Consider the following 24,217-nt stretch of genomic DNA (forward strand, 5'->3'; position numbering starts at 1 on the left):
TGGTGAAAGGGGACCAGCTCGGTTATGGATAGTTAGCCTTTTATTTCTAAAAAGGGTTACTAAGAAGTAGTGTTTTTGCTTTCCACTCATTGCTCAACATGTTTTCCCAAAAAGTTAGGATTTAGAGAAGGCCACTGTAAGTCTTAACAAGTCAATACTGAAAAGGTTGCTTATTTGCATTGTTGAGTGGTTAAACCGAGGAGAGGAGCGCCTTAGACATAAAGGTTCCGGTTAAGTAGCCTAGACATAGGACCTTAACCCGAGGTTGCGACTATTTCCATCCTAAAACTAAGATATCTCTCATAATAGACATATTAGGGAATGTCTTAGGACTTTGAAGTTGCTTAGACATAAGTCAAGTGAAAAGCGTAGTCGTTGGTTCCTAAAGTAAAATGCATATCGTCCTTAGCGTATCCTTGATTCTTTGTTGGCTAACTTGAAGTAATTCGGGCTAGGTTTTACCATTATAAGACCAAATTCAAAACCATTATTTGTGACCACTTCCCATTTTACAAGAATCACTCATTTCAACATTCACTATTCATTAAAACTTTAGAGTTTGGAAATTATTTAGAAGTCCTTGAGGATCGATACTTGGATACTCCATCCATTTTATATTACTCTGACATGTGTGCGCTTGCATCTATAGAATTGTTACCACGCTTAGTGCGTGCGTTCAGCATAACCACAGTCACACTCTCTAAAACGGCTGAGGTATAGTTCGTCCCTTTCGCTCGGCTTGGCTAGGAGGGGGCAGACACCATATATTGTTTCAGTTCCTGGAAAGCCCTTTCACACTCATCGGTCGACTCGAACTTTCCTTCTTTCCTCAGGGACTTGAAGAAAGGGAGGCACTTGACGGTCGACTGAGAGACAAACTGGTTTAGTGCCGCGATCTTCCCGTACAGACTCTGGTTCAGGTTGGCTGGGGCGGACATATCCAGGATGACCTAGATTTTTTCTCGATTGGCCTCAATCCCCCTTTGGTGCACTATGAAACCCAGAAACTTCCCCGACCTTACGCCGAAGGCGCATTTAGCTGGGTTCAGTCTGATATCGTGATGGCACATGACCTGGAAAGCTTCAGTGAGGTCGTCCTTATACTGTTCGACTGTCCGACTTTTGACTAGCATGTCTTTGACGTACACTTCCACATTTCTTCCGATCTGCGGGGCGAACATTTTGGTCACCATCCGTTGGTAGGTTGCTCCAGCATTCTTCAACCAGAAGGGCAGGACTGTGTAGTAGAACAACCCTTGCTCTGTGATGATGGACGTGTGCTCCTCATCCATCGGGTGCATTTTGATATGGTTGTACCCCGACTAAGCATCCATAAACGTTAATCGCTCTACCACCGCTTGACCCTTTCCAACACCCACGGCGCATAATGTATATCGTACTCGCTCAGCTCAACTGCCCATTTCATGATTCTTCCCGAACCTCGAGTCTTTGGAATATTTGCTGGAGCAGTTGGTCAGTCAGGACCACGAGTCGGGGAGCCTGAAAGTAAGGCTGCAACTTTCTTGCTGTGGTGACTAGTGCGATAGCCAACTTCTCGATCTAGGAGTAATGTGTCTCTGCCTCGATCAAGGTCTTACTGGTGTAATACATGGGGTGCTGCTTTCCAACCTCGTCCTTGATTAGTGTCGAGTTGACTGCACTCTCTAAAACGACCAAGTAAAGGTATAGTTCGCTCCATTCGCTAGGCTTGGCTAAGAGGGGGCAGACACCAGATATTGTTTTAGTTCTTGGAAGGCCTTTTCATACTCATCGGTCAACTCGAACTTTCCTTCTTTCCTCAGCGTCTTGAAGAAAGAGAGGCACTTGTCGATCGACTGAGAGACGAACTGGTTTAGTGCCGCGATCTTCCCGTTCAGACTTTCCAGCTGCTTCAAGTTGACTGGGGCGAACATATCCAGGATGGGATAAATTTTTTTTGGATTGACATCAATCCCCCTTTGGTGCACTATGAAGACCAGAAACTTCCCCGACCTTACGTAGAAAGCGCATTTAGCTGGGTTCAATATCATGTCGTGATGGCGCATGACCTGGAAAGCTTCGGTAAGGTCGTCTTTATGTTGTTCGACCATCCGACTTTTGACCAGCATGTCGTCGATGTACACATCCATGTTTCTTCTTGCGGGGCGAACATCTTGGTTATCATTCGTTGGTAGGTTGCTTCAGCATTCTTCAACCCTAAAGGCATGACTTTGTAGCAGAACAACACTTGCTTTGTGATGAAGGATGTGTGCTCCTGATCCTCCGGGTGCATTTTGATGTGGTTGTACCCTGAATAAGCATCCATAAATGTCACCAGCTTATGCCCCACCGTGGCATGTACCAGCTGATCGATCTGTGGCAGGGAAAAGTTATCCTTCGGGCAAGCCTTGTTCAAGTTGGTGAAGTCCAAACACATCAGCCACTTCCCATTAGCTTTCTTAACCAAGACTACGTTGGACAACCGTTCGGATAGTGGACCTCTCGGATAAAGTCGGCCCTCAGTGCTTTGGCGATTTCTTCTGCCGTGGTGGCATGGCGAGCGACATCCATGCTTCGCTTCTTTTGCCTTTCTGGCTTCACGCTTGGGTCCACGTCGAGCCTATGCAAGACGACCGAGGGATCTATGCCGGGCATGTCCTCATTGGACCAGGCGAATATGTCGGCGTTCTTCTTGAGGAATTCGATTAGGTGTTCCTTTTTGCCGCTTGAGAGCGGAGCCCCCATGTTGGTGGTTTTTCCTGGCCCCAAGATGGGCACTTCCTCCAACTCTTCGGCTGACGGGATGCCTTTTTCTTGCTTCATGATTGATTCTGGGGCATCCACGTTGGGAGTTTCCTTAGGAGCAACCTCGACCGAGGAGGGGGCAGACTCGGGTTTAGCTTCCGGTGCATGGATGGCATTTACGATTTTTGGTTCCTTCATGGTAGTGGCATAACATTCCCGTGAGACTCGCTGCTATCCGTCTAGTGTCCCCATCCCGTTGAGGGTAGGGAACTTCATTGTTTGATGGTTGGTGGACAGGACAACCCTAAAGTGGTGTATCGCCGGCCTTCTGAGGATAGCATTGTAGGCCAGGGGACCGTCGATCACCACGAACTCCTCGATTCGAGTGACCGCTTCTTTTCCTTCCTTAGTGTGAGGGGCAATTCGATGCTTCCTTCAGGATGAACTTGTTCTCCAGTGAAGCCAACCAGCAGTGACGCACACCTTTTAAGCTTAGTGCATCCCACCCGAGTGTGCATAGCACTGCCAGGGGTAGGACGTTTACCAAACTCCTCCCCGTCGACCAGCACTTGATGTGTGGGTACGTGGTCGATCCTAACGACAACGACAAAGGCGTCATTGTGTCGCTGAAGCTGGGCGTTTGCTTCCTCGTTGGTGAAGGTAACTGGTGGCCCCGGATCGGCTGGTTTCACTGTTAGGACTTCCGGTGCTCTGAATTTCCCCATGGCCTATCGGGCTAGGGTCTTTCACTTATTGCTAGATTCCCCTCCTATTGGTCCCCCGCTGATGGTAAGGATAGCCGGCGGCGGTCATCCTTCTTTGGAGATTTTGGCTTTTGCTGCGCTTTGCCCCCGTTATACTTTCGTCTTCGGTGCCCAGGCTCTGAGCCCACACCAATAAACTCCTTCAGATATCCTCTTTGAACCAGATACTCAACATGGTCCTTGAGGTATCTGCAATCGGTTGTGTCATGTCCATGGTCTCGGTGGAATTTGCAGTACTTGCTCCTGTCCTTCTTGGCGGCATCGCCCCTGCAGCATTCCGGCCATTGCAACAGGTTATCGACGGAGGTTCCATCAATTCGGGCAAATATCTGGTGTACCGAGATACGAGTGGGAGTGTATTTCTCGTGTCGCGGCGATCGGTCGGCTCTGGAATTCGATCGAGCCCCGCCGATCTCTCTCTTCACAGTTGATCTCTCCGTCGATTTCCCTTTGTTGCGTCGAGTTGTGTCACCTGGCTTTTTGTCTTTGGCCGCAAGCATCTCCTCTCCAACTATGTGCCTGTTAATCCGGATTGTGAATTCGTCGCCTTACATTTTAGGTTTTTGGCAACGAAAGTCAATTTCGTCACCAAAAGCCCAACATTTAGCGATGAAGACGGGACTTCCTTGCAAAAAGGGACGTTTTGGCGACGAAATCTAAAATTCGTCGCCAAAAAATTGGGCAGTTCTTTGCTCGCCCAATTTTTTATTCCCCCAAATAGCGACGATCTGGGGTACTTTTGGCGGCGAAAGTTATTTCGTCGCCAAAAATCTCCTCAAGTCAAACTTCCTCCCCCCGATTTCATTTTCTTTTTTTTTTTAATCCCTCCCCTCTCCTTTGTGATTTCGCCGCCCTGCCACCCCACCTTTATTTCTTCGTTCTGTCGACAATCGAAGCCCCCACCTTCATTTCTTCCGACCCCCGCCCAACACACTCCCCCTCTTTCGTTCTTCTAGCCGCCACTCCGACGTCCCCTCCTTCATACCCTCCTCTTTTCACCCACAATGCCAATGCTCGCTCGCCTCCTCCGTTATGCCGCTCCAACGGCCACTGCCCCGACGCCTCCGTTCCGCCGCTTTTTTTGTTGAGGTTCTTTTTTTTAATATTAGCTTTATTTATGATATTTCGTTTTTTCTATAATATTAGATTTATTTAGCTTGTTTTGTTTTTTTTTTATAATGATAGATTTATATATGTTATTTTGTTTTTGTAATCTTGAACACATGCTTGAGTTTTTTGAGAAATTGTGAATGTTATTTGAGAAATTGTGAAATTGTTTAACACGTGTTTTGTATAATAGTTGATTTTTCATATGAGTTCTTTGAGAAATTGTGAAGGGAGTTATTTGAGAAATTGTGAAGGTTGTTAATGTTTCGGCTAATGTTAATAGAGTGAGTCGAGTAATTAATTGAGAGATTGTTGTGTAAGCTTGTGTTTTGAAACTTTACACTACAACAAATCTGCTATTTTATGACGGGCATTGCCCGACATTAAATATTAATCATGTCGGTCACTGACCGACATCTATACGAGTGTCCTTGTTTCCCTTTCATGTCGGTCAGTTTTAAGGTCGGACATTGCCCGTCATGTATATTTTCTTTCCATCTGGACATGGCCGTCATGAAACGACCCTTTTAAGGTCGGGCATTGGCCGTCATGTATAGCGTTTTCCATGACGGACGTGCCGTCATGAAAGAGTAACCATGACCGGTGACGACCGACGTCTTTATGACTGTCCTTGTTTTGTGACTGTCATTGTATGTGCGACATTGTTTGTACGCCATTGTTTGTACGTCATCTTTTGTGTGACATTGTTTGTACGTCATTGTATCTACATCAATATGTGTGTCATGGAATGACTATATTTCGTGACAGATATTGACCGTCATTATTTTGTGAATAAATAAATTAAAAAATAGTTGGTTGCCCAGATGTGGCTAACCAACTATATATATTTCCTTCACACCTATGATAATATCTGAATATGCAACTAAAACTTTTAACACATTCATCCATTATAAAACAATATCTATTCTAAAATTTAACTCAAAAACTAACCTTAGACTGAAAAACACAAATAATCAAAAAGTACAAATTTCAACATAACCTCTCCACTTTTAGAATAACTCAAAACTAGCCAACAATATATCTCTCAATTCCAACCTATTCTATAAAAGTTTAACAAAAACACAAACAATCAAGAGTAAATACAAATTTCATCATGACCTCCCCACTTTAGAATATAACTCAAAACTAACCAACCAATGTATCTCCTTCCAACCTATTCTCACAAAATAATTCTCAATATTATTGAAACTCAAAAACTAATATGCAAGTAAAACTAATTTATACATCATGATATTCTAAAACACAACTCAAGAACTAACCTTAAACTCAAAACACAAATAATCAAAAGTACAAATTTCAACATAACCTCTCCACTTTTAGAATAACTCAAAACTAGCAACCAATATATCTCTCAATTCCAACCTATTCTATAAAAGCTTAATAAAAACACAAACAATCAAGAGTAAGTACAAATTTCATCATGACATCCCCACTTTAGAATATAACTCAAAACTAACCAACCAATATATCTCCTTCCAACCTATTCTCACAAAATAATTCTCAATATTATTGAAACTCAAAAACTAATATGCAAGTAAAACTAATTTCAACATCATGATCTTCTAAAACACAACTCAAGAACTAACCTTAAACTCAAAACACAAATAATCAAAAGTACAAATTTCAACATAACCTCTCCACTTTTAGAATAACTCAAAACTAGCATGGTTATAAATAAAACAAACACTTCTATATAAACACCCTTCCACACAAGAACAAATGGGACCACCCGTCCCTCTAACAAAACTACATTCAGCATAAGAATCCAGACTTCAGCATCATCTAGTCAAATACTTCTATAATAATCCAAAACTAATATGTTATGCAGTACCTTTCAAACTTCAAACTTCAAACATATTATAAACAAGACAAAGTATTTCTAATCTACCAATTACTACACAGAAAGTAGTCTGAACCAAATACTTACATCAAATAAACACAACTAATGAATCCATAGGTACTACACAAATCGTCCAACAAAAGATGTCCATTCTATTCGAACTTCGTCGATTTCTTCTTGTTGATAGACACTTTTTGTATTAAACTACAAAAAAAGAAAAAGAAAGATAATACTAATATAATGACAAATCGTATATAAACACATAAAGGTATATGATAATACGTACAAGTTCAGTAATAGGAGTATAAGGGTTCCGCACTATTTCTCGTATATACTTTTGCAAATAGTACCCACACTCGATAGAACCTGGTTGTCGAGGACACTACATATAGAAAATTTGAAAAATAACAAAAAAATTATGAGTTCAATAATGCAGATCGCTCCATCCAAATTTCGCTTTCAAATTATATAACTTCAATAATGCAGATATTTTGGTAAAGTTCTTACAATTTGGATATAATGGTTTCTTCGCATCACCTAGTAGCTCCTCGAAATTTTGTGGATTATCGTCAAAGTAATCATATGCAGCCTCAAACATCCCTATTGTGTCATCAAAATCATCATTCTCAACTTCTTCTTGTACACTAGTAGACATACTTTCGATGTTTCTCTTAATCGATATTGATTCACCATGCCAAATTCATGTGTTATAGCTTTGATCAATACCATAAACAAATTAGTGATCTCTTACTACATTCATATTTTGAGACTTTGCATTTACACACTTTAAACATGGGCAAGAAATGACATTTGATCTTTTTGAATGTCGTAATCCATTTTCAATGAACATCTCAACCCCTAAACTATACTCGATTGACATTCTATTTTTTGTCATCCACGACTTATCCATAATTAAATTTATGAAAGTTTAATCTAAAAAAAAAACAACAACAAACATAGTTAAGTTTGTGTACTTCGTCGAGTTCTTAAGAAGTAAAATGGGAATGATTAAGAAATAAAGCTTGTCAAAGAGCAAACAGAAAAGTCGAAAATAATAGCTGAAACGTATGTATATGAATACAACAATTTGCAGAAAACCCAGATTTGAGAACAATTTGGAATACACAAAGGCGAACAACATTTTTTACCAAAAGAAATACCATTAACAGACACCAAGATTCAATTCTCTTGCAACAATCCCAAATATGGGGTATCCTGTACTTGAGATGTAATCTATAATGATTTTAACATTACTTTTAGAATTATAAAAAATGCATTTTAAGTAATTAAAAGCTATTTTTGAAATCTATCTGGATGATGAACTATACTAACTAATGAAGTAAAACAAAAGAAGCCATGTGATAGCGGAAATTTTCAGTACATGCATTGTCTTGGATGACTGTATTTATAGATGAACTATAACTTATCACAACAAAAACAAGCAACTCTTATCAGAAAACTGCTTAAACCATATTTTTAACTAAGTTAAAATCCATAAGTTAAGAACGATATATCCTAACACAATAAGCAAAAATTCATAGAACTAGAAAGAAATTAAAAGAGTCATGAAGACATGTTAATATCAAGATTAAAACTATCCAAGAAAATTAATTTAGAGCAGTAAAGTTAGCTACAAAGAATTGGTAAGCAAATCCCACCATTCTTATCATGAAAATATGTTAATATCAAGATTAAAACTATCCTCATGACCTCTGTTTTAGCAGGTTCTTATTTTACATTACATAAGTGTCTGCACTTGAAAGACCTTGACACTTACAAAGATTCGACACTTCGACAAAAACGCTCATGTAACATATATCTCAAATATCTTGGATTTTTGAATAATATGCCTTGCCAAGTTGCAAGTAGCAATATCTTGGATTTCTTATGTGAAATTTTTCTTAGTAAAATGTATCTGAAATATTTATCTTAATATTAGGGCTTAGCAAACTCGAAGTTAGAGACGGGTTTCATTGTGCCTTTACAATTTCCTAATTCTAAAAACCATGACTTTTATTTCTATAGGATTCCAGATGAAGAATGCAATAGAAACTAGGTGGGAATAAACAATCCACTAAACTAATACATTAAAGTGATGGAACATCTCAAATGCATTTGCTACACCAATGCCATCAGCAAAATGGAACGATTTTGACCCTATTTTTTTCCTAAGAAACCAATTTTCATTAAGAGAAATATTAAAAAAAAAAGATCTAAAGCGCCCACAAAACAGAAAAGCAACATTATACAAACTGGAATAGAAAATAAATGTCAATTTTAAAAAATTACCAAAACAACTCTCCAACTTTAAAAAACTTGACTAATATATTAGGATTACACATCCCACCCAAATTTTATGCTCCACCATTGTCCTGATGAATAATATCTTAGCAACTTCTTAAGTTAAAATCTCTCTATCTCAAGTACCACTTCAGTTGGACAAGAGTGACAAATACCAGTTTTGACAGCGCTAGAATAGAAGATTCAAGTACAAAAATGATAAAAACTTGGTGAACTTTTTACAATTACACAAGATACCGTAACTGAATCACAGTTAAAAGACTGTTGTTTCGATCAAGATGTATTAGGAATTAATCATATGTATCAGTTTGTTATCTGGGAAGTTTAAGTAAGTCAAACTTTGTTATTTTGTTACTTACTGCTTTCCGTTACTTTGTATTCTAGCCTATATATATGGCTTTACTTTCAATAAGAAGTTAAGTCAGATTTCTCACTGGTTGATAAAATGCTTCAACAAAAATCCAATGTCACATTTGCAAACACAATCAGTAGTGAAACAAAAATTGGAAACTAAAAGAGAAAACTAAGAAAGACCTAGAAAGCAAAATAAGGCAACAAACAGAAATTCACCTTCCTTTGGTCCCAATTTTCACGAGAACGACCTTGGTCTTCTTCGTCTGCTGCTCCACTGCAACACTTATTTCTGAGAGAGAGATAGAGAAGAGAAGAAGAAAAAGTGGGAAATGGGTTAGCTTAGAAGGGATTGTCTTGTGACCCAAATGAGTAAGTGTCTCTCTTCGCTTAACAGTCCGATTCGAACGCTCGAGAGATTGAGGTCGTCGCCGTAGAAGAGATGGATGTCGTCACCGTCAGACTTCTCCATTGCTCGTGGCTCCGAAATGTCGTTGTTGACAGGAGATGGTTTGCACGGCAATGGCAAAGCTGGGTTCACGCGGTGGAGGGAGGCAGATTTCGTTTAGAGTGAAATGTTTTTTTTTTCGGTGAAAATTAAAAGTTAGGGTTAAAAAAGTTGGGTCGCCTTTAATGTCGGGCCGAGCTTGACATTAAAGGTATAATTACAATGTCGGGCCTAGCCCGACATTGAAACTTGAATTTTATTATTTTTTAAAATTTTAGCGTTTTTTTACTTTGTTCGACATTGTTTCCTCCGTGTGTTTTTTTTTGTCCGACATTGAAACCCAAATTTGTAGTAGTGTTATTTTCCTAATATAGAGAGATGAAGTTGAGAAATTTTGAGAGTGGATGTGGGGGCATTAGAGTTTGTAGGTTGTGTTAGTTTGTGTTTTAAGAAAGTTTGAAACTTTATTTGAAAATTTTTGAATTTTTTCTGTGTGCCTCTATCTTTCTAAACTTTAGGCATTTTAATTATAACGATTTTTTTAGTTGGTTTGTGTTGATTTCTATTTAAGTGTCCAAATTATTAGTGGATGGACTTTAGTGGGTAGTTTGATTGTGACTTAAATGTACATATAAATCCTATTGATATGTGTTCTATGTGATTTTTATTTCATGAGTTGTTGTTGTTAGGTCGGAATTTATAAGCTTCACTTTGAACTTATTGTGGTATTGGTTCCTGGCGTTCATTGTAACTTGTGTTAAAGGTATGTTGTCAGTTAATTTTTAAATTGTTTGATTTTGACATAGTTTTTTTGGTTGTGAACGTGCTCATGTTGTGAGTATTAATTTAATTTAATTTATTGGTTTGGTAAGTATGGACTATTTTAGTGTGGAGCAATTGGTTTGATTGTGAACTTATTAATTAAGTTGTGAGATGTTGAAATGTTGTTTGTTTGATTTAATTTATTGGCTGTGTAAGTATAAAATGTTTTTTTGACAATGTTCTTATTTTATTGTGAATTTGTTATTTTGGTTGTGAGTTAATTTATTAGTTTTGTGTAGTATGAACTATTATGCTTGTAATTAATAGTTACTTGAGCAAATTTAATTTTCAAAATTCAGTTAGCACATTTCTTCGATTTGCTTCAGACCCACGAAATGTTCGTTTGAGACTAGCTTCAGATGAGTTTAATCCATTTGGGAATATGAACAATTCGTACAACATGTGGCCAGTGGTACTTATTCCATACAATTTTCCTCGTTGGAAGTGCATGAAGGAATGTAATTTATTAATGTCATTGCTTATTTTTGGGTCGAAGTCAATTGGAAAAGATATTGACGTTTACTTGCAACCATTAATTGAAGAGTTGAAAGAGTTGTGGGATACTGGGGTTCGTACTTATGATTGTGTAGGCTGTGAGTACTTTTAACTACACGCAGTTCTTTTGTGGACTATTAATGATTTTCCATGGCGACTTGTCCGGATGGAGTACGAAGGGATACCAAGTATGTCCCATTTGTAAAGAGGATAATTCATCGCTTCAAATAAGAAACAAAATTTGTTTCATGGGACAGCGACGTTATCTTCCTCAAAATCATAATTGGCGTGAGAGTAGACTGCATGATGGAAAGTTAGAACGACGTCCCCCACCAATGTTAATGGATGGTGATGCGATTCTTCAACAAGTAAATACGCTAAATTTTCTAGATTTTGGTAAGAATCCAACCAAACAAAAGAATAAAAGAAAGCAAGATTTAAATTGGACGAAAAAAAGTATATTTTTCTAACTTCCCTATTAGTCGAAACTTATGTTAAGGCATAAGTTGGATGTGATGCGTATCGAGAAGAATATATGTAACAATCTAGTAGGAATTTTGTTAAATATTGATGGAAAAACAAAAGACAGGATCAATGCGCGTTTATAAAAAGAGGGGAATAAAGTTGTAAAACCACATGCAATGTATACATTGACTGCTGCTGAGAGGGTCAAGTTTTGCAAATTTTTTAAATCAGCTAAGTTTCCAGATGGATTTGTGTCAAACATATTGAGATGTGTGAGCGTAGAGGATGGGAGACTATGGGGTTGAAAACTCACGACTGTCATGTTTTGCTACAATGATGGTTACCGATTGTCATTTGAGTATACGTACCAAAGTTTGTGGGTACGACTATCGTTAAACAATGTAACTTCTTTCATGATATATGTGCAAAGACAGTACGCATCAGTGATTTGGATCGATTGCAATCGGACATTATTGTCATATTCTATAAATTGGAGAGAATATTCCCACCACTATTTTTTGATGTAATAGTACATCTTGCAGTTCACTTACCATACAAAGAAAAAATTGTGAGGCCAGTCAGTTACAGTTGGATGTACTCTATGGAGTGAAGTCTCCGAACCTTAAAATAATATGCACAAAAGAATAACAAAGCTCGTCTTGAGGGTGGGTTCGATAGCCGAATCATTCGTCATGAATGAATCGTTGACTTTCTACTCATTGTATATGTCTGGAATTGAAATGAGATTCAATAGAGACGAACGCAACGATGATACTATTGTTGGTGATAAAAGTTGTGGACATTTTGACATATTTAGGCTAAGTGCATGTCCTCTACGGGCATCAATTCCGAAAACATTATCTGTCATTGAAAGAAAAGTTGTGCACCAGTATGTAGTTAACAACTGTGTAAAGATAGAGTCGTATTGCAAATAAGTTTGGCTTATGCTACGTTCACCTTAATTTCACACTAGTACATCACACTAATGTTGTTTTTCTCCTTTTTTGGAATGGTAGTCAACATTGAGCTCAATTTAAATTCCTGGAGATAGTGTTTCTGCCATATATGAACAACACAGTACACAACTTCCTTATTGGTTAAAAAAAAGGTAATATTGATTTTTAGGGTTTGATGTAGATGAACATAAATTGAAACCGTTAAGTATTTTGTTATGATATATTACAGATTTTAACATTACCGAAACAAGGCGAATTAGATGATGATCTTCATTCATTTGCATTAAGGCCCATATTAACTGCACGTTCATATAGTGGTTGTATTGTAAACGAATTACGCTTTCATAATATAGAGTTAGATAGTCGTCGAATGACATAAAACAACGGTGTGATGGTGTGTGAAGGAAAAGGGGATGACATGAATTTTTATGGTGAAATGATGTTTGGGAGTTAGATTATGCTAAGAGGAGACATGACATACTTTTTAAGTGCAAATGGTTTGACACATACTCTAAAAAGAATAGAATTCGAGTTCACTTAGTTTTTAAATCGATTAATATGTCTAAATATTGGCATGTAGACGGCCTGTTAATTCTCGCTAGTCAGGTTCGACAAGTTTTTTATTTGGATGAGCCCAAACTTGGTAATAATTGGAAAGTTGTGCAAAATTTTCTAAATAAATGTGTATGGGATATTCTAGAACAAAGACGTTGAAAATGATAAAATTTCGTTATTAGAAGTAGGACCTAGGATCGGGGTAGATGAATCTACTCAAGATAGTTCATTGCGTCAAGATGATGTTGATCCTATTGTCATTGAAGGTCGAGAACAGTTCAATAGAAACATAGATGCGACCAATGTGGATGATTTTATAAATGACAAATCAAACGATGGGGACGCGTCAACTGATAATAGTATAGATGATGTTGATGATGAGTATAATAGAGAATAAGTATTCCTCCAAGTATGTAGATTTAAATATATGTTGGACAAGTTACGCATCAAATTGATTTATGTTGAGTATTTGTTTTGCCAATATATAATACTTTTTGGTTGTTTGCCTAAGCTCGCAGAAAAATGAAACCAGACCAAGCAGGTCAATTACTAGCACACATACAGGGTCGCGATCATCCATCCACCTGTAGACCCGTCTGTTCCAGCTTTTCCTCCAGGTACGTCAATCTAAATATATGAAAAATAAATAAGTTATATTTAACTAATTGGTTTATTGTTTATAACTCAGCACAAGGTTTGAGATTAATTACTTAATATATTTATCATTTTTTATGATGCAACAGTAATAACACTTCACTTTGTTTGGTGTTTTTTTGTTGTAGGGTTATTTCGATTTCAACGAATCAGACCCAATTATAATGAAATTCATCAAGCATGAGATGAAATCGACACATAAGGCGTATAGGGCAAAATTGCATCAATACTACCTAGGTCATCCTACACCTGAGATTGCTCGCAACACTCTGCCAGAGATATTATTGGGAAGACCAAACGATTGGAACATGCTATGTGATAGATGGGAGACAAATGAGTGGAATGTAATTTACAAATATAACTTATACTTCTTTTCTATAATTTATATTCAATATTCTCATGTAAGTTTTCTTTTGTTAACAAAAATCTGAGACCAACAAACGAAATAGGGCGAAAGATGTCATTTAACCATCGTGCAAGGCCGGAGGGGTTTGTATTATTGCGAAGGAGAAGGTACAATGCAATAATATTTTTTTACTCATATACTTATATTACTTAGGATCTTTTATCAACAATTATGTGTTATCAATTGCATAAAGAGGAAGAGGGAGGTAACAATTTTGGTGAAATCGATATGTTCAGAGAGACGAGATACTCCGATACTAAAGGTTGGGTCGAAATTGTGGAGACAACTTACGTAAGTTTACTATTCTTATAACAATTAACTTCAAATTACGCTTCGAATTGTATGTGTAAACGTTTTGTTGTTCTTTTCATAAATTTGTATGCAGCTATACATGATGCGTGTTAGAGAAGAATCTATGCAAGATGGAGGCGAACCAATGCCAAACCCAGAAGTATTGGAAACAGTTCTTGGTCATCGATTAGTGTTGGGGTTGACTTTTTACTGTAGAAACATGTGTCGAGAGGCCTATTTGACCACGATTTTGACCCATTTCCCATCATTATTTGCCAAAAAGAATTACATATTCTTAAAGTAGAACATGCATAGAAATGTCGCATAAAAGTCAACCTATGGTACTTTAGGAAAAATATGAGGAAAATGCGATCAAAGTTGGAATAAAATAACAGTTTTATGTTTTGCAGGAGTTACGCCTAGCACAATTTTGAAGACCAATTTACCAAAACGTGCGTTTTGATTAATGAATGGCAAGGAGGAAATTTCCTATATGTTTGAATCAAAGCTATAACCGTGAGTATAAGTCAAATGGGAGTGGTTAGGTGTATCTCAACTCGTTTCCACCTAAAATGGTGGAAAGTTCAACAACTCCAAGGGCCTATATAAGAAAGTCATTCCTCCAGCAGCAAATCATCCCCTTCTAAGCTCATTTTCAACTTCATTTCATTCCTTCTTAGTTGTAGAACTCATTCTTATGCTTTAGATTCAAGTTATAGTTGTTATTTCCTTGTATTTTCATACTTTTTCTTACCATATTGCTTTTAATTCAAGTTCTACCTTTTTTTCTTAATTTATTTTGTTCTTTAGTTTTTTAGCGAGTTTACACTCCCCTCACGCTCGAGAGAGAAGAGGGTCCAGCTAGAACTCATTGTACTGCTCGTTTATTCGTTTTAATTCAATAAAAAAATACTTTCCTTATGTTTTCGTGCATTTTCTTTCCTTTAAAAATGTTCTAAATTAGTTATCAACCTCTTTGTGGAATATCTTGGTCAAAATGATTTGATTTTCAACACGCTCGGGATTTGCCCAGAATTACACCTAGCACTTTTTGGGTTGGTTTCTAAAAACTTCTCTTTACGTCTTTTTTCCATTTGGCCAGTGGGAACTTGATTTATACACTAAAGCCCAACCCTGAGAAGGGTGAGTTAGGTAAAATAATAGGAAACCAATATGGGATGTGACTTAGACATAAGCGCATAAAATATGGTCCTAGACATAGGCCCTCTGACCCATAAAGCAAATGAATTGATAATTATTCTATACGATTGTTAGACATATGATTGTAGGTTACCCTAGCCTCTGCAGCAACCAAAAGCGGTAGTGAAAGAGTAGATTTCAAATTCCCAAGAAAAAGTAGAATTGCCCCTGGTGCATTTTCCCAACGAAGTGTGTTTTCCATGTTTTGCATAAAAAATAAGGTAGGAAACAAAGAGGTTGAGTTTTATTAAATTTTTTGATATTTAAAACCCCAAACAACAACATTTCATCACTATTTTCTTCATAAATCACGATTGCATATTTGAACAGTTCACTTCTTAAAAACTGTTTTGAAAAGCAACAAATCCATGAGGATTCAACCTCGGATTACTTCCGTGTATTACTTGTGACCATGTGCACTTGCTTGAGTCTGTAATCTTTGAAGGTAGAGAAAGTCCCAACAATCAGGTTACGTTAAAAGTGCTGGTTGGGGCCCAAAACCCAAGTCTTGTAAAGTTTCTACTTCAAGTGTAGCTTATTCACAGCGGGAACAAGAGCCGTCTCAAGAAATATATACTCTAAGAGAAGAATTTGAGGACCGTCTCACGCAGAAAGACAAAGAGTTTGATGAGCGCGTCTCACAAGAAGACAAAGAGTTTGAGGATCGTCTCTCTCATAAATACAAGAAGTTAGAAGAGCACCTCGCACACAAAGATTCTGAGATAACGAGTCTACGTGGTGAAATGTCAGATTTTAGATCAATGGTACCACAACTTATAAGTCATTCTAGTGGAGCCAGCTCGTCAAAATAGGTACGTCCACGTAGAGTGTTGTTAGAATTCAATAATCGTAAATGTGGCTATCCTGTAGTTGTGCTAGCCATTTAGAATGTATGTCATGAATGGTTTAACGGTGTTTATGTTTAAAGTATTTTTGGATGATTTTGGTGAATCTGTGAAGTGAATTGGTGAGTGTGCATGTTTTACATAGTAAGAGCAAGTTTTGGGAATTTTAAGTTTGTTTGATTAGTTTCGTCAAAATAGGTACGCCCACGTATAGTGTTGTTAGAATTCAATAACGATAAATGTGGCTATCCTGCAGTTACGGTAACTAGTTAGAACGTATGTCATGAATGGTTTAGCTATATTTATGTATAAAGTGTTTTTGGATGATTTGAATCTATGAAGTGAATTGGTGAGTGTGGATGTTTTACATAATAAGAGCAAGTTTTGAGAATTTGAAGTTTGAATGATTTGTTTTTGTTAACTTTGAAGGGAAGGGGGTGGTGGTCTTATACGTACTTTTCCTTTAGTTTGCGTCATTTGGATTGAAGTTAATGAGTTATATGCGTATATTTGTTTTTAGTTACAAAATCCAATTTTTTTTTTTTTATATTTGAAGTGTTTTTGGATAACGTTGTTGAATTTGAAGTGAATTTGTGATAGAGTATGTGTGCATGTTTTTAAGTGGGAGTAAGTTTTGTGAATTTTATATTTGTTTTAATGAGTTTTTGTTAACTTTAATGCTTAGTTTGAGTTCGTGGCATGTGGGGTGAGTACGACATTTTTAGTTCATGGCATGTGGAAAGCTTGAATGTTTAGTTTGAGTTCATGACATGTGGAGTGAATTAGAACATGTCGATTTCGTCGCCAAAGAAGGCTTTCGGCGATGAAATCCATTTTTTGTCATCGAAACCCTCTCGCGACAGAGAAACAGCGACGAATTTGACGTTGACTATATTTCGTCGCCAGAAGTTTCGAGCATGAATTTAGACCTTTTGGCAACAAAATTTGTCGTCGCCAAAATCGTAAATTCTTGTAGTGGTACCTTTAACGGTTCTTTAAGGAAGACAAATTGTAGTAGCAATGAAACCAACATAGAGAGAGAAGAGGAAGCGGAACGAACAAATTGTTCGAGAAAATAATGGTAGAGGAAGAAGAGAGGAAAATAAGATGAAGGGACAAATTCTAGAGAAAACGAGAGAAAGAGTAGAGGAGGAAAGAGGAGGCTAACCCTAGGATAATGAAGAAATATAAAGATTTTTGTAAAATAAAAAACCCTAATTTTGAAAATTTTCGTGTGCACAAAACATTTTACGAAATCACCTAATTTGAAAATTTGTGGGCACATACCACTAGTTTTTGAAGATTTGTTTAAATGGGAAAAAACAAGATTTCGAATATTTATTATATAGAAATTTTAAAGGTTGATTTCGTTTACCTGAATTAACTCTAACTACCACCCCTCAAATCCTAATTTAATATATAATATACAAAATATTTATTATTATTATTTATAAAAGTAATCTTAATTGAATTTTAAAAATGTCATTTTTTGCTTTCGTGGCAGGTAGACAAAAAATAACATTAAATAAGTATCTATTCTTTTATAAAAACAATAACAAATCTTTATCAATAAATATTAAAATATAATTATTTTTCTTTTCCTTTTTCTTTTTTCTTTACAACTGAGAACAAAAAAATTAAATAAAAAGTTTAATTAATGTAGTAATTTTTTAAAAAATAGTGTACGTTTAGTTCAATATCTTTAATATCTATTACATCATAATCTATATATTATTTAAAATCTTTTGGCATATGTTTCTACACTATTAAAATATGACCAATTAAATTATAAAAAATTGGGTAAATAACTAAACAGAACAAAAAAATATTAATTTAAATTAAAAAATATGGTCTAAACTATAATAATTTACGCATTTAAATCTAAACGATAATTGAATAATATTAGAATTATTTAACTATATTGAGTATTTATTTTTTCTAACCAATATAAAAGTATATTCAAACTTTGATATATTTAATATCGGTAATTTAAAACTCAAAAATTGTTTTTGCTTAAATTATGTACTTAAAATTAAATCATGCCATAATTTTAATTATCACATTAACTAATTGCCTAATATAGCATCACATTTATTTTCATTTCAAAAAAATAAATAGACAAAATAATTTTTCTTTTTTAGAAACTTCATTAAATAACAATTAACAAACCCTCGAGACTACACCAGAAAGGTGGTCAGATTGGACACATTGACGCATCCAGGGAGGAAAATTCGACAACCACAAAAATGGAGACCCCAACAAGGAAGCCTCACTCACAAGTCAATGTGCCACGCCATTCGACTCACGATTAACATGAAGAAAAGAGATTTCGGCAAAAGATCGAGAGAGAAATTTTATGTCCTCAACCCAAACCCAGGTAACCACCTCCCCCTACCAAATTGCGTCGTCAACCAACAGCGAAATGGCACTTGTTTATGCAAAGAGTTGCACAACCCTATTCATGATTCTAGCTCGAACCCGGTCTCCGGCTCGACCTAAGCCTTGGAGTGAACCTGCACAAGAGGGCAAACTCTCCGACGATCAAGTTAGTATAGGTCGGACTCAATATTAAGTTTGATGTGAGATTTCATACCTGAGTGTGAAATGAGACCCTCTATTTATAGGTGGTGGGTCCAACATCACTCACGATCGGCGGCTATCCTTGTTTTTTGTCATGTCGAACATGTCGGGTTTGAGCAGATCGAACCCGTTCAGGTCGAACCCCGGCCTTTTACACTTAGCCTTGTATATGGACAAATTTGGTCTGCTCGACACGTTCGAGATGGACCTGGAATATTCTTTTATTTCTAAGTACCACTGAGCATCCTCCATGTGTCTACAACATTTTTTTCCCCAAACAGCACTCAAAGCGTCATACTCAACAATCACCTTTTCAGCCCTAGCCTTAATGCCAGACACAAACCTTCACGAATTGCTAAAATTTCTCCAATCAAAAGGCTATCAACCGCATGAACATCAACCACTGCTGCCACGATTTCCAAATTTTCATTCTGTATCATAATGCCAATACCTGCTCTATGATTCTCAAATGCAGTATGTTTGGGGAAGGGAATACCCTGGATATGTGGAAGACTCTTATTGGTGCTCCAAGATGACTCATGAATCATGCCCAGCTCGGAAGGTCGAGATGGCCGCCACCAGCGCCGATAAATGCTAAGTGTGAGGGCCGAGGTGAGCCTGGCCCAGGTCTGACCCACCGGGGAGCTCGATATGGGCCGAGATGCGCAACTGTCTGCGGCGTGATTATCGGGCGTAACCGTCGGTCCCGAGATTACCGGATGTAACCGACGGTCCCGAGATTACCGAATGTAACCGTCGCTAGATTAGCGGGACCACCACCCATAAGTAGGGGACCTCGCTCCCCGATCAGGTACGATGATTTCCTGGCTTCAAACTAGACCTGGAATCCGACCTATACTGACTTGATCGTCGGAGTGCTCACCCTTTTTGTGCAGGTCCGCCCAAGTGTTCAGGTCGGTCCGGAGGCCGGGTTCGAGCTACAACCAGGAACACACTGTTGTGCAAATCTTTGCATAAACATTTGGCGCCGTCTGTGGGAAACGACTGACAATCTAAGTCATCCCAATTCCTTTAAACCAACACGCGAGCGAACATGGTTCAACCAGCGAATTCGACCAATACGACGGATCGAAGGATTCTAGCTGCCAGCGATGTCCACCAGAGGGAGGTCGGCGCAGCGGCGGTACAAGGGCAAGGTCACGACGGCCTAGCAGCGGAACCCCTCCGCAGGTCGGCACGAATCACCGCGCCTGCCCTACCGCCTGCACACCCGAGGACGTCCAAGGCCACCCGTGGCCGAGGTGGGACCTCTAAGAAGGGTGCCCGGGGTCCAGCCCCGGCCCCAACAAGCGAGGATTTTGATGCGCTCCAGAGAGAGATGGAGGCAATGCGCACACAAATGCGCTCCATGGAGGCAATGTATAACGAAATGGTGCTAGCTGTAGGCGCAGGGTCCCGATCTGAAAATCGGGCGACGCGCATGGACGTACGCGAGCAAAGGGGTTCCCACCTCGGCCCGGCCGAGGAGGAACGTCCCGAAGACAACGAGAGTGAGGGGTACGCTCGCCAGAAGGGAGACCTCCGTGAGCATCTCAACCGAAAGAGAGGCTCGTCTCTCCGAAAAGGGCAGTCGCCGTCCCGCTCCCACAGGAGCTCCAACCAGCAGGCTGAATCCTCTCACAACCCCGCAGGGATAATCACAAGGGAGGAGTTCGACCAGCTGAGGGGGGAGCTCGATGCTCAAGTGGAGGCCTTAAAGGCCAAATGTGAGCAGAAAGACGATTCACTGAACGATGGCGACTTGGGAGAATCGCCTTTCACATCGGATGTTTTGGAAGCACCAATCCCTCCGAAGTTCAAAGCTCCTACCGTGAAGCCTTACGACGGGACGAAGGACCCCAAGGACTATGTTGAGGTCTTTGAAGGCCTCATGGACTTCCAAGCGGCATCAGACGCAATCAAATGCTGCGCCTTTCAGATCGCGCTTACTGGCAGCGCGCGATTGTGGTACCGAAGACTGCCAGCCAGGTCGATCTCGACCTACTCTCAACTGAGAAGGGAGTTCCTCGCCCAGTTCTCTTATCGGCACTACGACAAAAAGACAGCAACCCATCTCGCCACCATCAGGCAGAAGGAGGGTGAGACGCTGCGGGAGTATGTCACCAGATTCCAGGAGGAGCAGTTGAAGGTCGCACACTGCTCCGATGACTCGGCCATGTGCTATTTCCTCACCGGTCTAGCCGATGAGGCCCTCACGGTGAAACTTGGAGAGGAGGCCCCGGCCTCCTTCGCCGAGGTGCTCCAGAAGGCGAAGAAAGTCATCGATGGACAAGAGCTCCTCCGAACCAAAACCGGCCGACCTAACCGAAAGATCGGCCGGGGCAGAAGTGGAAAGGAGGAAAGGGCAGATCCCAAGTCCAAGGACAAAGGATCCTTCTCCAGCGGCCGAGCTGAGTATCGAAGGGCGGAGAACGAGTCTACCAGGAGCCGACCTTACGAGCGTTTCACCCCAACCACGATTCCAATTTCCGAGATTCTAACAAACATCGAGGATTCTGGAATGGAAAAACTACTCAAGCGTCCGGAGAAACTTCGGGGAGCCCCGGAGAGGCGCAGCAAGGACAAGTATTGGCGCTTCCATCGGGAGCACGGCCACAACACGTCGGACTGCTGGGAATTGAAGCGCCAAATTGAAGATCTAATTCAAGACGGTTACTTCAAGAAGTTTGTGGGAAAGCTCGGGACCAGCTCAGCAGAGAAAAAGGAAGAGCGAAAGCGCTCAAGGACGCCACCTCGGCGCACCAACCGACCTGCGGTCATCAATACCATTTTTGGAGGACCAAGCGGGGGTCAATCCGGACATAAAAGAAATGAGTTAGCCCGTGCAGCCAGACGCGAGGTGTGCATCATCAGGGAGCAGGGGCCGACCTGCCCAATCACCTTCGACGGTGCAGACTTGGAGGAGGTCCACCTGCCCCACAATGATGCCCTTGTAATTGCTCCCTTGATTGATCATGTGGTGGTTAGGAGAGTGCTGGTAGACGGGGGCGCATCCGCTAACATCCTGTCCTTACCGACCTACCTCGCCTTGGGCTGGACGAGGTCGCAATTGAAGAGAAGCCCGACGCCGCTGGTTGGGTTCTCTGGGGAATCGGTCATCCCAGAGGGTTGCATCGACTTGCCGGTCACGCTGGGGCAGGACCAAACTCGGATCACTCAAATGGCCGAGTTCGTGGTAGTTGACGGTAGATCGGCCCATAACGCCATCTTTGGGAGACCCATCATCCACTCATTTCGGGCCATTCCCTCAACACTTCATCAAGTTTTGAAGTATCCCACCCCCAATGGCGTGGGCACGGTCCGAGGAGAACAAACTGCTTCGAGGGAGTGTTATGCAGCCGCACTCAAAGGCTCATCGGTCTGCGCCCTCGAAACTCTCAGGGATGGGACGCTCGAGGTCGAGGCCGACCTGCCGAGGAAGGAGTTTGCCGCGCCCACTGAGGAGCTCGAGCTTGTTCCTCTGCTTAGTCCCGAGAAGCAGGTAAGCATAGGAACCAAGCTGGGGTCCACCGATAGAGAGGAACTAATCCACTTCCTCAGATCCAATTCGGACGTCTTTGCGTGGTCCCATGAAGACATGCCTCACATTGACCCCCAAATTATGACGCATCGCCTCAGCATAGATCCATCATTCCGACCTGTGAAACAAAAGAGAAGACCTATAAACAAGGAGAGGAGCGATGTAATTGTTGAGGAAGTTAACAAACTTTTGAAAGCTGAATACATAAGAGAAATTTCATATTCCGAGTGGCTCTCCAATGTTGTATTAGTTAAAAAATCTAACGGTAAGTGGAGAATGTGCGTAGATTTTACGAACTTAAATAAGGCATGCCCGAAAGATTGCTTCACACTGCCGAGGATCGATCAGCTCGTGGACGCCACAGCCGGGCACGAACTGCTCACTTTCATGGACGCCTACTCTGGGTACAACCAAATCAAGATGCATGTCCCAGATGAAGGTCATACCGCTTTCATAACAGACCAAGGTCTGTACTGCTACAAGGTCATGCCCTTCGGGTTAAAGAACGCATGAGCGACCTACCAGAGAATGGTGAACAAAATGTTCGCCAAGCAGATCGGCCGGAATATGGAAGTGTATGTGGACGACATGCTTGTCAAGAGCAAGCAGTCTAAGTCGCATCTCTCCGACCTGGCCGAAGCCTTCGAGGTTCTAAGGGCATATCAAATGAAGCTCAACCCTACTAAGTGTGCCTTTGGAGTCTCCTCGGGAAAATTCCTTGGCTTCATGGTAAACAACCGGGGAATCGAGGCCAACCCCGAAAAGATTAAAGCCGTGATCGAGATGGAGGCACCTAAAACGCTGAAACAACTTCAGTGCCTCAATGGCAGGATTGCGGCCCTGAACCGGTTTGTTTCAAGGTCAACGGACAAGTGCCTCCCTTTCTTCAAGGTCTTACGAAAGAAAGGGCCGTTTGAACGGACGACGGAGTGCAAGCAAGCGTTTCGGCAATTGAAGAACTACCTCTGTTCGGCACCCTTGCTTGCCAAGCCTATGCCGGGGGACAAGCTCCAATTGTACCTAGCAGTGTCTGACAATGCCGTCAGCTCGGCCCTAATCAGGCAAGAGGAAGCGCGACAAAACCCGGTCTACTACACAAGCAAGGCTATGACCGAAGCCGAGACTAGATACCCTCAGATGGAGAAGCTGGCTCTCGCTTTGGTCACCTCGGCCCGGTGACTTAGACCATACTTCCAAGCCCATACGGTGGTGGTGCTCACTAACTTGCCCCTTAAGAGTATCTTCCACAAGCCGGAAGCTTCCGGACGCCTAATGAAGTGGGCAATAGAGCTAAGTGAGTACGACATCCAGTTCGAACCCAGAACTGCGTTGAAAGGACAAGCAGCGGCGGATTTCATAGCCGAGCTCACACCACCTTCCGAGCTGAGCGGGTCCGACCTGCCTTGGACAGTCTATGTCGACGAATCCTCCAAATGAGAAGGGGTGCGGAGCCGGGGTCCTCTTGCTCGGACCAGCGGGTGAACGATTTGAGTATGCCTTGCGGTTCAGCTTCCGGACTTCTAACAATGAGGCTGAGTATGAAGCATCTATTGCCGCCCTGCGAGTCGCTCGAGCATTGGGGGCCTCTGGTGTTAAGGTCTTCAGTGACTCCCAGCTGGTTGTGAGCCAGATCAAGGACGAATACCAAGCCAAAGACACCCGAATGGAGAAGTATTTGGGCAAGGTCAGATCATACCTCGCCCAGTTTCGAACTTACGAAGTAAGCCGGATCCCGCGGGCAGAAAATTCTAATGCTGACGCCTTGGCCAAGTTAGCATCGGCATACGAGACCGACCTGGCCAGGTCGGTCCCCGTCGAGATCCTAGATAATCCCTCGATCTTAGAGCCGGA

General features: G+C 40.5%; 1 protein-coding gene across 1 annotated transcript in view; it reads right to left on the reverse strand.

The window, feature by feature from the left end:
* Window positions 1-24,217, reverse strand: part of LOC148210329 (uncharacterized) — a 165,358-nt gene that overhangs the window by 27,806 nt on the left and 113,335 nt on the right.

The sequence above is a fragment of the Momordica charantia genome (genome assembly GCF_013281855.1).
Source record: "Momordica charantia cultivar OHB3-1 chromosome 7 unlocalized genomic scaffold, Mcharantia_2.0 BLBB01000007.1, whole genome shotgun sequence".
NCBI classification, from domain to species: domain Eukaryota; kingdom Viridiplantae; phylum Streptophyta; class Magnoliopsida; order Cucurbitales; family Cucurbitaceae; genus Momordica; species Momordica charantia.